Source organism: Takifugu flavidus, chromosome 22 (genome assembly GCF_003711565.1).
Source record: "Takifugu flavidus isolate HTHZ2018 chromosome 22, ASM371156v2, whole genome shotgun sequence".
Classification (NCBI taxonomy): Eukaryota; Metazoa; Chordata; class Actinopteri; order Tetraodontiformes; family Tetraodontidae; genus Takifugu; species Takifugu flavidus.
In genome coordinates this window covers 6,838,455-6,860,157 of record NC_079541.1, presented here as the reverse complement: position 1 = coordinate 6,860,157, position 21,703 = coordinate 6,838,455, and the positions used below count along the sequence as shown (strand labels likewise).

At 45.8% G+C, this 21,703-nt stretch overlaps 1 protein-coding gene across 6 annotated transcripts in view; it reads left to right on the top strand.

Moving 5' to 3' along the window:
• Window positions 1-21,703, top strand: part of syt1a (synaptotagmin Ia) — an 85,478-nt gene that overhangs the window by 20,094 nt on the left and 43,681 nt on the right. For 2 of the 6 annotated variants that reach the window (XM_057023116.1, XM_057023118.1), the window contains exons 2-3: window positions 5,260-5,301; window positions 14,578-14,642. The gene's annotated coding sequence lies outside the window, so the exon portion shown is untranslated. Of the gene's footprint in view, window positions 1-5,259; window positions 5,302-14,577; window positions 14,643-20,964; window positions 21,247-21,703 lie in introns of those variants that run through there. The other 4 variants (XM_057023115.1, XM_057023117.1, XM_057023120.1 and 1 more) reach the window with 4 other exon arrangements.

The window sequence follows — 21,703 nt, the reverse complement described above, 5'->3', positions numbered from 1 at the left end:
GGGAAAATATATACAAATCAAGCAGAAAGCAGCTAATCCACATGCAACAACTGATATTGTGTAGAAATTGCGTATGGGCTCATTAAACCAGCCCGTAGACTAAAGAAATCTGGAAATCAAATGAGTTTTTCCCTCCGTCTTCGCTGCAGGACACCCAGAACTGCATCCATGGATTCGATCTACAGCTGTGGTCGTGATCCAACATTTAACAGGGACGAACACGCCCTTAAAGGATTATTGGCCATTTACTCCCCCCCCAGCCTTCAAATGAGAAGACTATCTAATTATCATTGGAAGTGTAGATGTAAATAATGGAGAGGGAGAGAGGATCTGCGTCGATTTGAGTGCTGTAGCCATATTTGCACTCATCATTTTTGACCAGTCAAGACCCTTCGCAGTCACGCGCCCTCTGGAGCAGCTCTAGGGGGCGCTGTAAACCCACGCCAACATGCGTGTGAAAATCAAGTGGGGTGTGTCTGATGTTGGCATTTGTCATCCAACTCGTCTTAAAGAGGTCTAATTGCCTTTGAGCAAAACTAAGTTTACTTCCCATTTATCTGACTGGATCGGCAGAGAGCTTCAACGAGTGTTGCCAAGCAACCGTTGAAACGGGGCCGGTGAAGGCACCGGCCAAAAAGACTCAGCGAGGTCTTTTTTTCTCCCTCTCAACTTGATATTCATGTGCCATCTGCGTGCGCTCACAATGCCCATGTTCTCTACGTCAGAAAGCGTTCCTTGTTTGCAGAAACAAAATGACTTTTTTCTTCTTTTTTTTTAACCGCAGCTCCAAAATCCAAAAGACCTTTAATGCCACAACATGGATGATGTGGCGGCAGTGACACATGATCAATGTGTCTGTCTGCCAGAAAAATATTGCGCAAAGGAAAGTTTTCAAGCAGTTTTAGCTGGTTTAACACATTTGCAACTGACATCAGCTCCCACATCCAACTAGGCATCAAACAAGTATTTGTATTAGAAAAAAGAAATGCTGAAGCACATGAGCCAAATATGACTCAAATTAGCGCTGATACCAAATGCTCCACAGGCGCTTTGCACCTGCGGAAGCCAAATAATGCGATCTGATTGCATGATTATCCAGAGTGCAGACTCCGAGTGCCGTCATTCACTCTGATTGTGTGACACGAGAGGACCGAGCGGGAGGGTTGAGAACTTTCAAAGATCCACTTTCTGGATTGGTTCAGATTCCGAGACGCCATTAAGCATATAATCAGTGAAGTGGGTCTAGCTCGCTGCATCTCGCAGGCAGATTGTCTCTTATATCTGAGCCCTGCTGGAGATATCCGGAGACCGGCTGAGAGTTAAGATGGTCCATTTCAGAGTTAACGGCGTTTGATGGATGTTGGGCTCTAAGTGGGTCATCCTGACCAGAGGTGACCAGCCAGCCCTGGCAGCGTGCCGCTCACGGTCATGGTTGTCTCCTCCAATAAAACACACGAGGCTTCACGTCATGCAGCGCCTGCCTGCCTCGCAGGTCCTGCAGGAGTGAGCGGTGTTTCTCAGGTGCCATCATGAATGCAGGAATAATCAATTTCACTGCGTCTGCTGAGCACAAATAGGCTACGACCGGAGTAGAACTACCCGCAAAGGCTTTAAAAGTAAAGGAGGGAGCTGTGGAGAGGCAGGGCTGCACCATCATCACCATGGGAGACCATCCCAGCGTTATTAAGATGACTGATTTGAGAGCTAGCTTCAAGGATGTGCCATTGAGTTTCTGAACTTTTGTACGGACGTTGTGCCACAGTCAGACGCACGCACACACGGTTGACTCTGGCCGTAATGGGTTTAGTTCATTTATTTAATGATGACCGCTCACTTTCCGCTCCACTCTGCTGAGCTTTAGAAATGCTCATGAGGGGACGTCTGCAGCTCCAAGGTAAACACACTTTTCTGTTGCTATCTCGGAAAAACATCTAAAACGGCCACTTTAGTGCTTCTAAGCAAATCTGGGCCCTCGCGAGCAATCAGAGCGTCTGCACAGGGAAGCGTATGTAAATTCTTCACGGAGGCAGATTTGATTTGCGGATGCCGTGTGATGATAACGACGCCAATAATGGCTGTAGCAGCCTTGATTCAAACATATTTATGTTTATGCCAGAAATGTATCTGCATAAGTGACAAGTCCATTTCTTATGATCTCCCGCTAAACAAACGCAAACAAAAGCCCATCCCACCGCGCTGGAAACGCATGAGTCACGTCCGCACGCCAAAGTTTCGTTTTCCCTCCACTGCTCGGCTAACAAAACTGGCAAAAAAACCCCGAGTTTATTGTTAAATGCCATGCAATTTAGTCCAATGACAAAGAAGCATTGCAGGCAGCTTAATTAGTAGGTTGAGCACGCTAGCCTTCCTCTCCCCTTTTCAGGCTTCTGTAGTGGATTGGTTATCAAATGTTTTGATGTCAAGGGAGAGAAATGTTGACTGACAGGCGTGGCCGTACTGGAGCAACAGATCATGCAGAAACTGACAGCAGAGACCAAAAAAAAAAAGACACAAAACATTTCATTATTCGTCTCAGCTGCAGCAGACACAAGTGATGTGGAAAGGCCCGTTTGTTTGGGCCATTTCCACTGAGATGGGGATTTAAACCATCAAAAAGGGGGGAAGCGTCTAAGCCTAGAACAAAAAAAAGCTAATTGAATGATAAGACTCGGTGACAGAGGTTTGTTTATCAGGGGAATCTATAAAATTGGCTGTTTTCCAGCATCAGGAACATCCTTCAAACACTGTCCAATCTCCTGTCTTCTGCAGGTTTGCAGAGTTTAAACCTTTAAATGCTTGGAGGAGAACTCGTCTCATTAGAACGGCTCCCCCGGGCTTCTGCTCACGAGCACCAGGAGACCTCGTCGCTCCGCTAACTTTAATTTTAACCTTTGAAATATTCGTCCATCTTGCCCCGCAGCGCTGCTTGAGATTCAGAATTTCAAGCGATGTGAAGTTCTGGTCCATTCGTGCGACTCGTTAAACCCTGAAAATCTCCGCGTGGGCCAGACGGGTTATCGAAAGAGCAAAAGACGAGGACACCTCCGTGAACAGGACTTATTTATAATTGTGTGTTCATCGCTGGCAGCAAGTTGCCTGACCAATTAAAATGTTCCACAAATTTAGCGGTTTCCTCCCTAAAACAACAATCGTCCTGGCTTGGCAGAGCAGAGGTGTATTCATCTTTTGGCCGTTTCCTTCCCACCCGGCTGGCATCCTTCTGCCAAATTCTTGAAGCCAAAAATCAAGCGCGCCTCAGAACTGGCCGTCGTCAAGGCTGCCTGCCTGGTAGGACGGAGACAATGGCCGTCGTGTCTGCGGCTCCTGTGAGGAACAAGGACAGCTCCTGCTTCCCAGGGGTAATATCTCTGGACCGGATATTTGACTGCGTGGCCCTGCTGCTGCACATTGTTCCCCATACATGGGTCCCTTCAGCCTCTAATTGAACAGATATTGAGATCCAAACATCAATATGACTTTAATATCATGTCAGTTTTTTCACGCCGCTGTATTTCCGGGTCCATATGAGTCTCGCTGGAAGAATTTTGGATGGCTTTTCTACGGGAGAGATAAAGCAACGGCGGGACGCTCAGTTGTTATTAAGGATGATACCATCATGGTGCTGAGCCTGTAGTTACTCCAACCACGGTGATGGTTAGATGGTGAAATTCAATGGGAACGGGGGGCATTTGAACTGTTGGAGGGGGCCATTTCAGGGTCGATCATAAATGACACTAATTGAACTTCAGATATTGCTCAAACTTTTCTGATTGCAACCACAGAGGATATAATTTGACAGGCCCGGCCAGACGGAGGACTCTGGCCCGCAGGAGAGCGATGAAACTGCCATGATAATAACGTCCGAGCTCACCTCCGTCCGGCTTCCCGGATGGACGTTTGCGAGGAATATTAAAGCGATGGTAGCTGGCTCCTCCTGAATACGAGAGCTTTCGGAATAAGGGAAAACGCACAGATTAAATCAGGATCCTTTCAGACCTCGCAGATGTTTAGGAGGGTTATTCCCTGTAACTTTCACTAGATTACCTGCTAAATCTCTACCTTTAGACCCGTTCCACCTCATGTGATGGGTGTCAACCGCTCACCAACTCGGGACTATTTTAGCGGCACACACCCTGACGGCCAGACGCTGAGGTGTTTTTTTAAACCCCGCGTGAATGTTGCACATTCATGAAAAACCTTTGCAGTGGAAGCTGAGAGTTGGCTTTCAAAGCCCTCCTGCTGTCTGCTGGTAAATATCAGCTCTAATTAGTGGCTGTTTATATCTTTTGCAGCGTCATCTTTTGGAAGGCAGCCGCTCGACTCCACTACTGATTTTGTGCCGTCGGGAATCGATGGACGCAGAGTTCTGTGTCCTTTCTCCCTCCACCTGTACGTTTCTGCTCGGTGATACGAGAATCAATCCTGCCTGGTGGTATTTTTGGCCGCATCTCATCCGGTGAATTTAATTTTTGTTAAAGCGAGGCCATATTTGGGGTTTGTGGTGTAGTTTCCTCGTCACATTGCAGCAGTGGCCACGACCCCCCTGCCGGGGTGTGATATTGGGCTCCTCTCTGTAAATTAAGAGGCAACACCTCCTCCCGCCGTCGGGCTCCTGTCTGACTCCCTTCACATCAGAACTGGCCTGTTGATGGTATATGACCTTAAAATTAGAGTTGACGCCTGTTTGCATTTCTGGTATCTTCAGATTTGCTTGAATGGAAAGAAAGGTCAAAGGTTATCCCATTCTTGGCTATTACTGATGCTCCCCATATTTACTGCCTGTAACCCACACTGGGATTTCTGTCACCTGTTACTGGGAGAAGTAGTTCAGGACGGTCTTTTTTAAATCTACAACACGATCAAGCGGCATATTTGCTGTGATGTGTCTAAAATAATTCCTTTTTAGTGACATTAGAAGGCTGCACTGTGCATCCTATTAGCTCCAACCTTTGATTTATCATTTTCCTGGTACTGAACTGTTATTAAGGCTGCTGATTAAGCACTGCTAAAGTTCTGCCACAGGCACATTAGTGCTGGACATCTTTGTTACCGTTTGTGAATTGACCCATTAAATTAATTTTCTGGGATGTTTTAATCTTCATGGACTTACTTGACACATTTCATCACATTTTATCAAGCTGTGGGACTGGAATGTGTGGGCTGAATGGCTTTAATGTCTGATGATTTTGTCTTAGTGTTGAGCTTAAAGCCAGGCATTTTAATACTTATGAACACTGAGAGTTTGATATTTCTTTTCAGATTTCTGTTAAAGGAAGATTGGACGAAACCACTGAAGAAGCCGTAAGTACGCTTATTCAATCCCTCACACATGTGATATTATGGTTGGTTTGTCCCTGTATTCCAGTATGTCCATTTTGTGGATAAAATCTGAAATTTAAATTTCTCCCAACTGTCTTATTTGTTATAATGGCCTAATTGTGTTGACTGCAGAGGCCATCTTGCCCTCATGTGTTACACCCTGACACAGGCGCACAGTATCAATCAAATCAGTGGATCCTACAGGGAGTCAGGATGCCTGATGGCTTCTGGTCTCATTTGAGATGCAGACATTGTCCTGTTGCTTCCTTTAATTGGATCTGGAGGCGTGCAATCTAATATTCACCACTGAGGCTCCAACATGGCCCCTGAGCCTGTAACAGGAGGCTGTGTGCTAATTCAATGGACTGAAGTCAGCTGTGATCAGAAGGTTCAGTGGTCATTCAGTCAAGAGGATGACATGAGCCTTTCCAATACCTGATCTACTTATTTGTCTCTGCTCCTTATTCACTTGTGAATAAAATGAGCAAACTGTGTAAATGGCACCATTTCTGTATCTACAGATCAAAGTTTAAGTTTTAAACGAGGCCAGCTGAAGCCTGACACGCTGCAATTTTCAGATTTGTTGGAAATTTCACACCAGAAAACAGCTGTGTTGACTTGGTGCTGAGAGATTTAGCCTGATTCCAGCTAATTTATTGGTTACCTGTCACGCTGTTCAGTTGCAGTCGCAGATTTACCATCTGATCTAAACAGCCTGCAGCGGAAATAGCAGCCAGATCAAGGTGTTCCATTAGATACTGAACTGTGTCGCTTCAGTCCATGTACAGCTTATATTTGCACCGGCGACCCCCAAAATCTGATCAGAAAAATTTTACCTTCCCAAATCCACAGCAAATTCAAACTAGAACCCAGACGCGACAGCCTTATCTGCCAAGTCTGGGTTTCAGGGTAGAAGCATTTGTGGTTCGGCAGCTGAAAGAAAGCTTCACGTTGTCCTTTTCCTGCAAGGTCACCGGTGAGGCTTTGTTTGGTTGCTGCTCGCAGGAATAGATTTGCAAAGATGACTCATTATCTCAGTCTGATTTGATGTAGCGGAGCACCCACTCCTCTCAAGGATGATGAAGCTCCCTTCTCCTGTCCCAGCTGTCACTAGTGATGGATGAACTGAGCACTTCCTACCTCCAATGCCGTTTACGCACATACCTGATCTTACATCTGGAGATTCTTCAGCCGTTAGTGGGCATATTAATCACCCTTCATGCTGGGTGATTGGGTTAAAAATCCAAGTGCTACTCGGCTCAGAGTTTGTTGTTATTCTTCTCTTGGCTCACATATATTCAAGAAAGGCAAATATGCTTTCCTCATGTTATTACCCTCATACTTAGGAAAGTGAGGAATATCAGCTGACAACCTTCTCTTTCAATATACATATAAGCCATCACTTATCCGAGAGCGCGCGTGCTGGAAAATGATTATGTAGCCGAAAACAGACATAAAGTAATGCATACATTACACTGAATCCTGAAAGTAACAGTAAGAATATGTATTTGGGGGTAGGAGCACGTCGAGGTTATAATTGAATATTTTTATGCACTCATGAATACAGATTGTTTTTTTCCCTGTGACTAAAAATTGTTCCTGTCGTCTGTCCGCTGGATAAATGACAACTGTGGGTATCTGTTCAGAGAAAAACACTCATTCTGGCCACTTTTCCCCTTTAGCCTTTTTAAATTAATATAACGACAGAATTATTTCAGTTTATAGTTTGCGCTGAGTGATGCCTTCGAAGACGGTGTCTGCATCTTCATCTCGATCCAGCACTCAGCAGCACGACACCAGCTAAGAGCTTTACACTGAGAGAACATGCTAGCAGGACCAACAGAGGCTACATGTCAGTTAAACAGCAGAGGCTGACCCAGCGATAAGATCCAGTCCCAAAACAGAGTTACAGGACTCGCTGGGATGTTCCAACAACAGGACCTCCTGTAAACGCTGTTGCCGAGGGTTGTTAAGCAAATTTTTTTTTAGCGGTTGGAAATTGGCTCTTTACACCTTTCACTTTGCCAAAAGACAAGTTTGCTTGTTTTGTTTTTCTGGCAACAGAAAACAGCAGATTATTGCATGCAGATGATGTCTTATTTTAAACAAGCGCTAATTGCAATTTTGGGTTTGACTCTTAATACGGAGCCGATGATGGAAATAGAACGGATGAACAGAACCGGAACATCGTGGCTCCATCACGGCAGGACTGCACTTTAATCCTGGAACCTTCCCTGCGCTCCGTTTCCTCGCTGTTAAATGGGTGATAGCGACATTATAGTTGCTTTTGGTGGCCGTTTTTATTTTCAGGTTGAAACAAGATGAACTAAAAAACTTCCTTTTTAGTGAGGACAGTGTCAATCAGAGTATTTTTGTAGGTTTCAGAGCTTTAAACTAAAGTTGGTGCAACCTTGTTGTTTGTTAGAGTACCAAAAGTGCAGCTTTTATGCATGACGCGTGCGTTCAGCTGTTAGCAGGAGCATATCTGGGTGCGAATCGCCAGCTCAAGGCTGCGCCGCTCTGGTCAGTAACTGTCCGATGGGGTGGTCCGTCTCTGTCACTGCAACTCAATGATCCTTACATCGTGAGATAGAGAGATGGAAAAAATCTCCCTCTGGGGCAGCTTAAGAGAAGAAGACACATGGGGAAAGATGGCCTGGTGTGTTGGAAATAGCCACGGGGAGGACATTTCCCACAATGCCCCAATTCCTCTGGATCCCCGGTGTCGATCCGTCCTTTGTGAGCCAGAGTGTTTGAGACACATTGCGGTCACGGTGGGCTGCAGGAGATATGACAAATAAAAAAACAACCTTTCCTGTTCCGTTCTATTGAGAGGAAAAACCCCCCAAAGCCCTCTAAAACCGAGCTCCACCTCCTTTTAGTGTTAGTTAATATAAGCGTCACATTTTTAGAAGCTTGTCTGAACTTATTTATTCTTACCAATCAGCAGGTTTTATTCGCAAAGCAGGGAAGGGTAATGTCACTTTAATCCAAAATACACTCATATGTTGTTATTATCATGATCCGTTCATTAAGCTTGCTTGTATGCAATGCAACAAAAATAAAATAAAGTACTCAGGGAACAGAGTGGAGTTACTCTTCCCCCGCTGCATGGACAGATGTATTTTAGCTTCACACACAGACCTCGAACTTTTCAGTTTTTCCATTTTCTTCTCAGGCAGGTGTACAAAAGAAGGAACGGCTGCTGGTGTGTAGAAAATCGAAAAGCAAGTTTTCTTGCTCTTGAAGTTGACCTGACCTGAGAGATGACGTAGGTCATAATTCTTTTGTTCAGCTGTTAGATTCTACAAATATTCCTCTAACTATGACAACACGATGAAAGACACATCCCGTCTGTCTGTGCAAGAGCTCAAAGCTAAGGTTTACATACTTTTCTATGTGTATCCTCACATATTCAAACACTCTATTCAGGTCACCGACGTATGGCTTCAATTAATATAGCTGATATAATAATATAGCTTGGTTTTCTTTCAATGTGGCATTAAAGGCATTGCTATTATTGACAGGAAGCAACAAATAGTCTGTAGCAAAGATGGCTGACATCATATTAACAGGATCAGATCCGCTGACATCTCATCTGCTCCTCAGCTATGTGAAATATCTGGGGCAGGCCAGCTCCTCAAACCAGCTCTAGACGAGCTTCTTGTGATTCATCGCGACGCCGGAGCCCAGGGCCCTTTCAAGACCGCTCAGTTTCAGTCCCGAATGTTTGCGCGTTTGATTCTGAAACATCCCAGTTTGGAGGAAACAATAATACAGTTTGCATGGGCGGATGCGGGTGTGTGTGGGTGTGAAATATAGACCGTGGTTCTAATCCCTCTTTCCAGTCCTCTGAGTGTGTGGGTGGTGCTTTTTTCATCCCTTCATGTGGGATTAAGCTGTGGCTCGGTAAATATCCAAAGACGGCATAAAGAAGGCTCGCAGCCGAAGAACAAACAGCTATTTAGCCTCAGCATTGTTTTTATTTGTATGATTTAGTTTTGAAGCCGTTATTTGAGGTTGACTTCACAGCTAACTCCAGTCAATTATTTCGTAGGAGAGTGATTGATTGGGCGACTCCACCCCGGCGTCCGCGCTCCCTCTTAACTGCCACATGCCGACTGCAACGTGTCCTAATTGCCCGCATTTGTGTGTTTAGCAAATATCATCAGGCGGGAAAATATTTGTAGATTCCACAAGGGGCAACTCATCCCTCTGATGATGCTTGTTCTGATCGTGACGTTGCATACGAGAGCTCACCAGGCCAAGCCGATGGCTTAAGGCGATGAATGAAAATCATTTCTAGCAGCGTGTCATCTTTGGGCTGTAATTTTCTTTGATTTGCCCTCATGTCGGGAGGCTTTGCTCACGCTCGGTAACTGCTGCTCACAAGGCTGCGCTGCTGTGAGTTTATGTGGCATGAAGTCATAATAATAATTCCTTATATCTTTGACTGCTGTAAACATTTACAACACCACTAAGTAAAATTCATTTCTCTAACGAAGCTATAACAAGCAAATGGATAAAGATGTCTGGTTCTGACATGAAATGAGGCGGTGTCAGTCGTAGCTGCACCTCGGTGCGGAGCTGAGAGCAGAATTCTCTGCTCAGCTGAATGTAGCCTGAGCCAAAACACCCAGATGCTTGTTTAATGCTGCGCTGGCTTGCAGTGGCTTGCAAATTGAACATGGGAGCATAATTCTAAGTGTCTGTTTTGAGCGTAGGAACACCGGTGGACCTTCTGCCCACCGAGCTTCACCAGTCGTCCCCTGCCTTCAGAGGAGATCATGGATTCCGTCTGTTTCCGAGGCTGAAGGATTCTTCTTCTGTGCCGTGATGCTGAGCAGGGACTGCTGGTTCCATGTCACAAATTCTCTTTAGTTAACATGTAAAGTCGGTTTGCTGTCGTGTTGCTAGGTAACCCAACGCCTCCTAAGAGTGTGCAGTTATTTCTGAAAACTACGTCAGGTTTTTCACTCCTCTAAGAATAGAAAAGCTCACGAGCCGCTGCCTTACACAGATGAACTGAGGAGCAAAATAAAGTCCAAAGTGCTTAAATTTTAAGAAACAAATGGCCATTTCCTCACCTTGTTTTAAGCTCCTTCTTCACACCTCTGTCTGCTTATGCATATGCAATTCTAATCTGACTCCAGTGAACAGAAGTGACACTTGAATTTGTTGGACGGGATGCAGCAGTGCAAGAACGGAGTCATGCAGGGATGTAAGCAGAGTCCCTGAGTGCTTTTCTGTCCAGAATATAAACACACTGGAGCACCATGTGCCCCCCATGGTGTAATTGTTCCAGCAGATGTCAGGTTAACACTGAATCCTGTGCCTGTCTGCATCCAGACTTTTTAAAAAACCTTCTACATCATTTGAAAATGATGTGGCAAGTGCTAAAACGGAGCACCTTGGCTCCATCTACTAAGGCCAAAAAGCATCAGGCACCTTTCAGGGCAGCCCGTCTTTGTAACAGCGGCGAGGCGGTGGGAGCTAGTAAAAGCCTCAGAGCCAGGGGAGAGCAGCTGTCGTCAATAGGAGCTTTTTGCCCCCGGAGTGAAGCTTTTTACTGGCTTGGACCAGCTTTGATCATCAGCATTATGTGACCTCAGTGCATTGCTTATATTAACGCAAATGTCCTAAATTTATACATGAGTGGCATCTGAACAGAAAGGCTCCTTTCAAACTTTTTGAAGGACAATACTTTGTATTCCACACGCAGACTGAATTAAATATGAGCTCTGTGATATTCAAGAAATAAAAGATTATTGACCTTTCCCTTCTCAACTAAAAAAACCAAATAATAATATGCACAGGAACAGCACTTCCAAGGTCATTCTGTCTGATTTGCATGTCCTTCTATGACTGTTGGACATGGAATTAGTTTTGTTTCTCCATTAGATGATGAAGAAGCACATGCAGAATGGTACGTTTAGCTCCCATATGATGCAGCCCTTTATTCATAACCCCAAAGGTCATTATTAACAGAGCCTGTACCTATAGTGACCTTCTCAACGCTGGCAGTCCACCTACTACCTTCATGTTGACTCTAGTTGACTCATAAAACATGAAGGTGGGATGGAGTAGACACCTTGAAACAGAATATGGAGAAATAGCTCTTTTATGCACGTTTGTAGAAATGTCAGCAATGAAAGAGAATATGTTGAACTGTGTTGTCTCTGAAACAAGGATCACTGTTTTCCTCATACGTCGCACGATTTAAAGTAGCCTTATATATGTTTTCTGGCTCTTTTGCTGCAGTCGCCATGGATACGACCCCCCTCTGGCCCAGTTTAGTTTCCTTGCTCTCCGAAACGCCAGTTTTCACGATACCATTCTCATCTGTAATGTAGTGAATAAAAGCACACGATGCAAAATGTGTTCATTCATAGTTATGGAAAATGCTCTGTGTCATACTGGACCGGGCTTTTAAATGCTGTTTATTTTTGTATAAATCTAAGACTGTTTATCCCTAATTTTCTTGAGCGTAAAATGAAACCTAGCTTCTGTTTTTCCTCCATCAATGACATGTCTTCACCCCCAGCTTACGTGCACACTGCATACAAATCCTCGGTATAGCTGAGGAAGCATTTATAGGTCACTGACTATGTTTCATGTCGGCGTCCTCTGTGTTCTCTGGTTACAGGAGCCGAGCGTCATGATGACAGTGGTGGAGCTCACGTGTGCTCCACATCCTCTGTTTACCATACAGTCACCTTCCTTACACATGCACTGACCATTTAGGGTCTCTGGCCACTGTAGGCTGCTGCAGGCATGTGTGTGAATAACAATGCCATCGCCTCAGGTAGCGATCTCAAATCGCCTCTAGTGGACAGATAAACCATTGCAGGAAATGACAGCGGCGATAGGAATCACGCATCCTCCGCCAAGATGGAAACCATTTCAGAAATGGCAATCTGCCGCCCGGACGCACAGATGTCTGTCACGCCTTAGCGCCTCAGTGTTACCGACCAGATATATGTCAACATGCATCACAGCCAAGCGCGACCTAAACCGGTCAGATCCATGAGCTGTGCTTCAGTAGAGTCACCAGCGTCAAGGTCGGAACAAGTCATCAAATCCAACAAGGTCGTCTGCAAACAGCAGTTATTTTGCTTCCGAAAACCTATCACATGTGTTTTAGGAAGATATAGAGTTAAGCTCTGAATCCCGCTTGTTTCACCCGCAGTGACCTTTAGGTTCACAGACTCCCTGATTGGATTTTCTTTTTTCAGTTCACCCTTCTGGATATCTCAGAGTCACATCTCGTCTCCAAAGTTCTCCCCGTTTCTGACAGTCAGTCACCCCCAAAGTACCTTGACTCAGGGAGTAAACACGGCCGCCTCTGTTCATCAGTGTAATCTTGTTTGCTCAGAGGGCAGCTTCTGCGCAGGACAGCACGCTGCCACGGGGATAAGGACCCACTCCGGAGATACTGTGATCCCTGCTTCCATACCTTACATGTGACGGCTCACTGGAGCTGACGGGAAATCAGCAAAGTCGCAGTGTTAATAAAACGGCTCCATTCTGCGTCCTGCTCGGTTCAGAGCTTAAAAAAGCCTTGATGTTAAAAAAAAAGGTATATGTTTCATGGATGTGAGATTTGGTTACACCTCCATGAAAAACTCATCTGCGACTGTTGTTTGAGACGACTGAAGGGCGTTTAACATTCAAAGCGATCTCTGGGGTTCGCAATTAGGCTCTCAGCGAGCAGCCATCAAAGCAAGAAGAGAGGAGCGCAGCTGTGTCACAACAGACTAACTCGCCGTATCGCCGCCACTCCAGATTCTGTGTTTTAGCAGCTTGCAGGGTCCCTCCACCAGAGCAGAAATAGGACCTAAAAATGATGACACGAGTGCCGAGTTTAAGCTTTACTGGCAGACGTGTATGACAGAAGTTCCACTGCAGGCTGTCAATCAAAGGTATCGGCAGAAGGGGAAAGACCGTCGCAAGAACAGAGAAGTCAGGTCATATACTGATATTGATGATATTTCTCAGCAGCATCCCAAGAAGCTGTGCAAGAACACCATGATTTACAATAAATGGTGATGGCTGACGCAGGCCTTCCTCACTATGATTCTGATGGGAGGGATGGAGCAGATGGTGGAGAGCCATGCATAGAGAGATGAACCGTATGTGGATGGATGGCACAGTGGGAGCCTGGCCCTTATCAGGGGTGTTGGGAAGCTCAGTGGAATTCATTTTATGGAAGACTCCTCTGATCTCAATATATTATAGCAAAATATTTAACACCCTTTACCCTCAAAATGGAATGTAAAACACAACGGGATGAAACCCGAGTATGTCTGTAAAAACTAGGGCAACTCTGTTGTTTACAGATGCAGAGACCAGAAGGAACAATAATGTCACAGCAGAAACTAGTTGATTTCATCGTCTGGCTTACATATGCGGGCGAGTAGAAACACTCCAGTGATTGACAGGTTCAACCCTGAAAGGTCAGCGCGCTCTGAAACTCAACCTCTCGGTGTAGATTACGCCGGTAATATCTCTCATGTCAAGTGTTTCTCATCCCCGGCCAGAACGGCTCTCGGTCTACAGTCAGATGTACAGATTTCATCACGCCGCTGCGTTCGCTACTGCACAGGTTGTTGAACATGGAGATAGAGGGGCTTGCTGCATTGGCCCCACCAGCAGATGAGAAAATCATATATCTGCTAGTGGAGCTGGTAATTACATGATTACAGCCTCAGATATTCATCCCAGATTGTTCAATTTAAATGATCTACGCTTCAGACATGAGGGGGGTCAGAAACCTTCAAACAGCATGATAGTGTGAAGGCTAGTCCAAAAAATGGGTCAGGAATTGACGAGAAGGACTGAACATGGGAAAAGGTAACAGGAGACATGAGCCACGAACCACCAAGCCTCACAAAAGAGCCGGTGCAGATGGCCACAAAGGAGGATGCGAGCGTGGAGCCTCTGATATCACGCCATGCTCATGATGTTCCAGTCATGGTATTTGTTAGGAGTGCATATTTAGCGGTGCATTTGAAATCGGGGGCTTGGCGCAGGCTTTGCTCTGGGTCTGTGATTAACATGAAGCAGCGTGTGAAAGCACAGAACAGACATCCGCTCGTATCCGCGACCCCGGAGCAGAAGGGAGCCGGACGGAACCAACCACACACCATCTGATTCTTCCAGACTTTAAATGTAAAGCACGTGGTTTTCGCATGTATCGGCGGGAGTTCTACGCTTTAAACGCATTTTCTTTTTCCTTTTTCTTCTTGTCTTCTGTAGAGCCGATTGAACACTGCTGAGAGTGGAGGAAGTGTTTAAAGAGGACCTGCGGTGTCGAGTTAAAGGTGAGTCAATGCTCAGTCCTACCCAATAAAAGACAACTCACAGAGGATGCAGCTCATTCCACTTCTAAGTGTAGGTTTTTGTGTTTAAAATGTGGTCATTTTTGTTACGCCGCCCATCAATAACTCCGGTGCAGGTGCAGGTGGGGTCGGGGGTTATTTAGGAGCCACTCTGGCTGATTCTGGCCTTTTTAAATCCTATTTTGTTTCGTATGCGAGCAGCTCAGCCTCCCCCCGGCTCAGGAAGGTGGCGGAGGAATCGGGCCTGCTGAGCGTGGACCCAAAGAGTGGTCTAATTTTTCTTCCTTATTGCCCGTGACACATCCAAATGGCCCAGTGCGGCCCGCTGAGAGAGGCAGGGAAAGTGAGGAGCCCGCCGCTCAGGTGGAGTCAGAGTGTCCATCTTCTGGGGTTCTGAGCAAGGTCCCAATTTTCTTAGCTGAAACAAAACAATTCACCGGTGTTCATCAGGGCAGACAAGGTTAAATTGGAGCCGCAGGTTGCTGCCTCGGTAACACACTGCTGCTTGCAGCCTGTTTTTAGGTGGCAGTTTGGGCTGAGGATAACATGTGTATTAGGGTTTAACTGTGACGTTGGTTTAATGGGGCTGATGAAACTGCAGCACCAACACTGTAACAGCTCAAATCTAAATTGCACCAGACTCATCCTCAGTCTATTTTCCTCAAATCATCTGTTGTTCTAATCACGCGTGTGTGCGTGTTTAATTTTCTAAAGTGATTTTGGTAGAAATGATTCACTTAATTTTTATCAAGACGGCTTTGTGCAGATTAATAATCAAATGGCGGATTCAATTTTTTTTATGTGATTACTTGTTTATCTTCTCTTTTAAATTCACGCCCCAACTCGCAAGTACGGCTTTGCTCATCAGAGGTGTTTTTATTGTCTCTGGTGTGCCACACACCTTTCAGGAATCCTGCATTGAGCAGAGATCAGTTCTGTCACACGCTGCTGGGCGCCGCAGTGATGGAGGGTGCTGTCAAGGTGACTTCTGGGGCCGCCTATAGCAGGTGGGATCCCAGGTTGAGGGGGGGGGCAGCCTACGTGACTGGGAAAGGTTCCTCAGAGATGATTCCTGCCTCACCTTTCTGCTGCTTTCATCCTGGAGCCTCAGATTAAGATCTGGCCTTGTAATTATTGGCTTAATTCTGCCATGCTGATAACATCTCGCCCGTCAGGTGTTGCGGAGTGTGTGTGACACCAGCTGTTCGTGTCCCTTAAATGTTCCATCAGGCAGCGACGGATGCTAGTGGCAATCTAAAGGGATATATGTGTCTTGATCGACTTGTTCCTGAAGAGCTGCCCACCTTTTTCCATTTATACCTCCCTCGAAGGTTGGGAATTGAAAAAATTGTGGCTGTCCTGTATTTCTAACATCCCAGGAACAACAAGGGCATCAATCATCTCATGCAGTCCCACAACTCCCATGTCTGGACGCCTCGTCCCCCTTCGCAAACACACATTTGACAGGAAGAGTCAATTCTGCTTAATGAGCAATTGTGCTGCAGACTGTTTCCATTAGCATGCACACAGAGTACGTACACACCCACCCAGTTTATGGGCACAGGTCGTTTTTTTTCTCGTGCGAGACTTGAATGCCACGTGTGAGCATTTGTTTCAAATGTCAGCTGCTTTTACACGTCCTGTTAGCGTTGTGGTGAAGATAAACTCATGCAAAGGTCTGGAATTTTGTGGTGGAGGTGGTTTTCAAAGGAAATCAGAATCAGTAACTTGATATTTGTTGAGTGTGTGAAGTCCTTCCATGAATTGCCGTCCACGTGCCAGCGAGCGCTTGCGTCAGCACGTGTAGGTAGCTTCGGACTCTTATCTTCCCACTGCAGCTTATGGATGCATTGAAGTGGCAGCGATGCAGTTTAACATAGAGCCACTGTAAGGCTGCACAAGTTTGCAAGTTAATGACTGAATTTAAAATAGCTACTGATAAATCCTCAGCTTTTGGTGCATCCAGATTAATCTTAATTGGCTTTTGCTGGGTAAATTCTAATAAAATATTGTGCTTTTTCATGATATCATAGTTTGTTGTTCATGTGAGCTGAAAGTTCCCTTTCTGCCCCAGCTGAATGGGTGATGATCGGGGCTTTGCTTCCTATGTGGGGGCGCTGCTGCTGATATCGCTATCCTCTCTCTCCAAACCCGCCGTGCTTTAACCTCAGCTCAGACCTCACTTGGCTATAAGCGTCTTCCATCATAACTACACGTGAAATGAATCAGCCATGAGTAAGCTGTCCTGGGTGCATTCAGCAGTAAATAACACATAAGTATCACGGTGGATGAGATTAATTCATATGATTGGGTTAAATTATTGGTATGACCCTTTCGCTTTAGGACTCTCATCTTCTTACAGTAGCAAAGCAGAGTTCCTCTGACTGTCATGTTGAACGTAGTGTGTTTGCCATGATGTTTTTGGCGGATATGTCTTTGATATTTTAGGTTTTTGCGTGTTGTGAAAGTGACACCTCGCTGACCTTGGAGCATCTGTGTGTTGCGCAGTAACGGGGGTTGCTAAGGTAATTTAATTACCAGACAGTCAATGGGCAAGGGTAATTACTGCTCTCTAAATCCTCGCTAATCCCCCTTCTGAGTCCACTACACAGACTTGGCCCGGGGTACTCCAAGAGGCAGTACTGTGTACACAATCCCGTCCCAGTTCAGGGTTCTCCAACAGGTTCACTGGTCTGTGTGGTCCACCTTCTTTTCACAGGCGCGGTTGTCTTTCTCCTCACGTTGTGTCTACGCATGAGTCAAGGGGGACTCTTGGGTCAAAAGGGCCACTTATCTCTCTATAAGAATGTGGTAATTATCACCACTGGGATAAAAAGATGTGGCACCAGTGGCTGCAGTGAGCAGATGGAAGCTACTGAGCATGCTAATGAAGGTTTCTCCAGACTAACCTTTTAACCTCAAGCTCCCTCCGACCCCACAGTATCTATTTTGCTGCGTCTCTGGCCTTCATAAGCCCAAGTGGCAGCCAAACATCTGTGTGACATCAGCAGAAAGTGGCCCGACCCGAGCAGGTGCTGTGGGGGTGCTGTGGACTCAGTGTGTACAGTATCTGCAGTGAGGCAGGAGGGGGGTGAAAAGAGCATCTGCCTGCTTTGAAAAGAATCCTCTGAATAGCTCCATATTTGAACAGCCACTTACCCCCCTGATGATGCTGTAAGTCATTTGTGACAGCTTCCTGCCAGTGGGGGACATGGGGAAGTCAGAGAGTGACGGGAGTCACATTAAATAAGAATCAGAGCCAGAGCAATACATTTTCAACAAAAAAGGCAATATACAACACCGGAAAGGCTCTAATATCTGCAGATACTGATGCCAGTCCTGACAACAGACAAGCTATTTTTATGAGTAAGTTCCATTACGTACCTCAAATGCATAGTTTGCTATTAAAATAATAAATAACCACGATACAAGCAAGCTTGCTCGCTAAAGATTGACTGACACATCTTTTTTTTAACGGGACATTGAGTGTCCTGCAGTTCGGACCGACCAAAGTTATTCTGGTCACTTTTTTTATGTCCACGGAGCTGATCTTATCAGGAGAACACATCTCGTCCACAAAGACGCCCTGAACTTTTATAATGGCTAATGTATAATTTAATTATGTAGTCCAGTGGCTCTACAATTGCCTAAATATATGTTTGTTTCAGTGAGACCAATTCAAAGATGGTTGAGTTGAGGGACTTTGGTTTAATTCATTTAAGTTTTTGCAGTACAAACATTAAATTGGGAATATTTTGGATTGAATCCGAAGCACAAAAATATCTTATTTTAAAAATCGACGGTAGCCGTTCTCATTCATGATTGAGACCAGAGTCCAAGGCTTTCCATTCATTTAATTTTTTTTCTGAATGCCGTTGTTGCCCTTTTCTTTCAAATAACACCTTTGTGTTCCTCTTGTTTCCTGTCCTCCTCCTTCCAGATCGACCTCTGGAGGACACCTGAATTCTAAGAGCTTCCGCTGTAGCTTCTTTTCGAGTGACAAAGTGCTTCTTAAATCGGCTTTTCAGACTTTGTTGCTGTTGTTTTCAACAGGAAACAGCTAACAGCGCCAGACTTTTAATGGCCTCATCGTATCCACTCATTGGTGGATAAATGAGTTTTGAACCATTGATGGAGGTGACTAGAAAGTTCATCTCTTCACCAGATGTGGTTCACCAGATCATTATTCCATCTCACCATCCATTCTCCCATCTTCTGAGTATTCCCACATGCTTCCCACAGGGCGTGTCCCGCCCCAGAGGACAGAATCCACCGTCGTAGCAGAGGGTATAACAGCCCTCTTTGTTGGATCGTTCTTTCCGAGAGAACACTGGCTGTTGACAGGAAAAAAAACCTTTTATTTCATTATTTAATGTCTTTTTGCCCCTCGTTTTTAAATGCTGAACCTTAAACACTCGCTGACACCTACAAAGGGCACAAAACTCCCAGCAGATACATTAACCATTGCATTTTTCCTCTATAGAGAGCCTGATAGAGGTGTTCGATAGATGTGTTCTTTTTTCTCTACAATTGTGCTTATCTGCCAGCCAGTTTCAGAGCAAGATAATCTATTGGAGGTGAGCAGTTTTCATGGCCGCTGCCACTAGGGAGGCTTTATGCCATGCTGGAAATGACATTTTTCTGAAGATTGTTGGGAATTTCTCCATTGGAGATGGCCAGCACTGCACAGCATGGATGCACTTTGTCCCTTGCTCATTAGTTTTGAACTACAAGCCCGCTGGGCAACAAAACTGCAGCGTGCACATTGCCTTACCCCATAATCGATCCCCCTACGGCCACGGCGAGACAAAACACACACAGCCAGTTAACCAAAGCTTATAGAGAGAAGCAGGCCGTCTAGTGTCCAGGCAGGGTGTTAGCTGCTAATCATTAACAGCCTCCCTGTTTGCTTTCTGTCAGAGCTGGTTATCTGTTAGCTTTTATACATTTTGTCAACAGAGCAGTGCACCTCGCTGTGTTTTATCAGCCTGTGCACCTTATTTACTGGCCGGGCACATACATGTGCACATCCGGCTGGTTTCAGTCACGGCTGAGCGTGCAGGCCGCACAGCCCGCAGATGAGTGGAAAAAACAGATGTGTCGTCTGGGAGAAAACAACACGCAATTAATCTGCAGAGCAAACAAGCAAACTTGGGAGGTAAATTCAAGGATGTCCCGGGGAGACAATTGATTAGATGCAAGATGACCCATTCAAGCGTTTGGCTCAAAGGGCAAACAGGAAACACCAGGGGGGGCGTGGCCACGGGGGGGCTGCAACACCACAAACTGATTTATTTATTTAGGGATAAACAAGTGTTTAGTGCAGAGACTTATGAATGGGATGGTGATTTGATTAGTCATGTGTTATTCATATGTACAGGCTTTAACTACATGTAAACTACGTGCTAAAACATCAACATGTACGCGTTGGCATGGTTACCTAACATGGTTAGGGATTCACCATTTTGAAAAGAAAGGTTTCAACAAGAATAAGACTGCCTGAGACTGAGGCGTAAACTAGTCAATAAATGAACAAACACCGCCAATCCATCTGTCTCTAATGCTGCTATGTTTCCTTCTCATTAGATGCAGCGAAAGGCTGTTTTTGGTTATTTTTCCATCTCTTGGCTGCAGGACTTTTGTGTTTGATGCCAAGAAAGCACCATTAAACATCCACACTTCCATTAAATTGGGTTCCCAGGGCCTTGTTGTGTCCAGACGGGTGGTCAAATGAGACTGCTCTTAGTTGCGCCCCCCCCCCATCCCCCGGAGCCCACAGTGCCACATCTGGGCAGGATGAGAGAAGAAGGGATGCGGGCGGCTCTTGGAGGATGAGAATTAGCATACACTTACTCTGGGAATGCCCTTGTCGTGACGTTCTGAAGAATGGCTGCGAAACGGCGTCAAACACACCTGCAGAACCCAGAGGAGGGCAAACACGGAGCGATACAGAAAGATGGGAATGAAGAAGAATGAGTGTGAATAAGCAGCGGTTAAAGCTTTGAAGAGGGAGCCTGTGCTGAATGCCTCATTAGCATTATTCATTAGCCACGGCATCTAAGGTTTTAGATGTATTAGGCTTTCGCCAATGCTTTTGTCTTTTTCCAGCACAGCAAACCACCCGAAATGCTTTTGTGTGGAAATGCTGAGCTCGGAGGACCTGCAGCTGACATTGGTTTTCACAAAAGGTGTGAGCGGCTCTGGAAAATGTCTGAAAATAGTGAGCGGAGCTGGAAGGTAAAGGGGATGTTTGCATTTTGTCTGATGGAGAGAGCGAGCGGGAGTAGAGGGAGAGAGGGAAGGGGGGGAGGGAGCCGGAGTAGGTGGGCGGGAAGAGAAGAGGCGGGTGTCACGGATGGAGAGAGGGAGAACAGCGAGCTGCTCTCTTGCCGGAGCCGTTGACTCGGTGTTCGAGTGTGTGATCGTGAGTGCTTCTTAAGCCATTCTGTGAAACAAACAAAAAAAACACACAGGAGGAAGGGTGCTTTTTGAGTCTTTGTCTTTTCTTTTTCCTCAAGCGCCGCATCTCGTCTGAAGCCCTTTCTGGGATTTTTAAGAGGACCCGGGAAAGACAGCGTGCTGCCAGGTAAGAGAGGATTGGACGGCACACTTGTGAAACAGCGTGAGGGGGTCCCGGGTGCCGCGCGGGGAGGACAGGGGCTTAAAACAACAGTTGTGAACATGCATGTGCAAGCGTGACTGGCGGGGCAGCACTACTGTAATTGTGACTGGGAGAATCGGGTCATGTAGAGGGAGAGGATGAGGAGGAGGATGAGGAGGAGCAGGCGGCTCATGCAAGATGACAGGTGTCAGGGGTGTCAGATTTACAAGGATGGAGATTACTCCAAAGGAAAAAACAAACTGTTGGGGGGGGACTGGAAGGAGCGGGGAGAATCTTTTAGCTTTTGCTGTTAAGTAGAGATCAAAGTTGACTCTGGCAGGCAACATTTCTCATGAATAATCTGGGGAATTATTTGTTTGCATTTTTGCATGCAGCTGTGGCGGCAGGAGGAGATAAGCGGACCCTCGGAGAGGGTCAGCCC